Source organism: Ascaphus truei, chromosome 17, assembly GCF_040206685.1.
Source record: "Ascaphus truei isolate aAscTru1 chromosome 17, aAscTru1.hap1, whole genome shotgun sequence".
Taxonomy (NCBI): domain Eukaryota; kingdom Metazoa; phylum Chordata; class Amphibia; order Anura; family Ascaphidae; genus Ascaphus; species Ascaphus truei.
In genome coordinates this window covers 29,824,060-29,824,894 of record NC_134499.1, presented here as the reverse complement: position 1 = coordinate 29,824,894, position 835 = coordinate 29,824,060, and positions in this window count along the sequence as shown.

Sequence of the window (835 nt, the reverse complement as noted above, 5' to 3'; positions counted from 1 at the left end):
CCCCAGCCAGTCACTCACCCACCCAGCCAGTCACTCACCCACCCAGTCAGTCACTCACCCATCCAGTCAGTCACCCAGTCAGTCAGTCACCCACCCAGTCAGTCACCCAGCCAGTCAGTCACCCAGCCAGCCAGTCACCCAGCCAGTCAGTCACCCAGCCAGCCAGTCACCCAGCAAGTCAGTCACCCAGCCAGCCAGTCACCCACCCTCTCTCTCTCTCTGTGTATCACCCACCCTCTGTGTGTCACCCACTGTTCCCCCTCTGTGTCTTCCCTCTGTATCTCCCCGCCTCTCTCCTACACTCTCTCTATCTCCCATACTCTCGCTCTCTATCTCCCCCCCACACTCAATCTCTCTCTCTCCCCACACTCACTCTCTCTCCCCCCCACACTCTCTCTCTCTCCCCCACACTCTCTCTCTCCACCACACTCGCTCTCTCTCCCCCCACACTCACTCTCTCTCCCCCCCACACTCTCTCTCTCCCCCCCACACACTCTCTCTCTCCCCACACTCACTCTCTCTCTCCCCCTACACTCTCTCTCTCTCCCCCCTCACACTCTCTCTCTCCCCACCACACTCTCTCTCTCTCTCTCCCCCACACTCTCTCTCTCTCCCCCACACTCTCTCTCTCCCCCCACACTCTCTCTCTCTCCCCCACACACTCTCTCTCTCCCCCCACACTCTCTCTCTCCTCCTCTCTCTCTCTCTCCCCCCACACACTCTCTCTCTTCCCCCCACACACTCTCTCTCCCCCCACACTCTCTCTCTCTCTCTCTTCCCCCCCACACACTCTCTCTCTTCTCCCCCCACTCTCTCTCTCCCCCACACTCTCTCT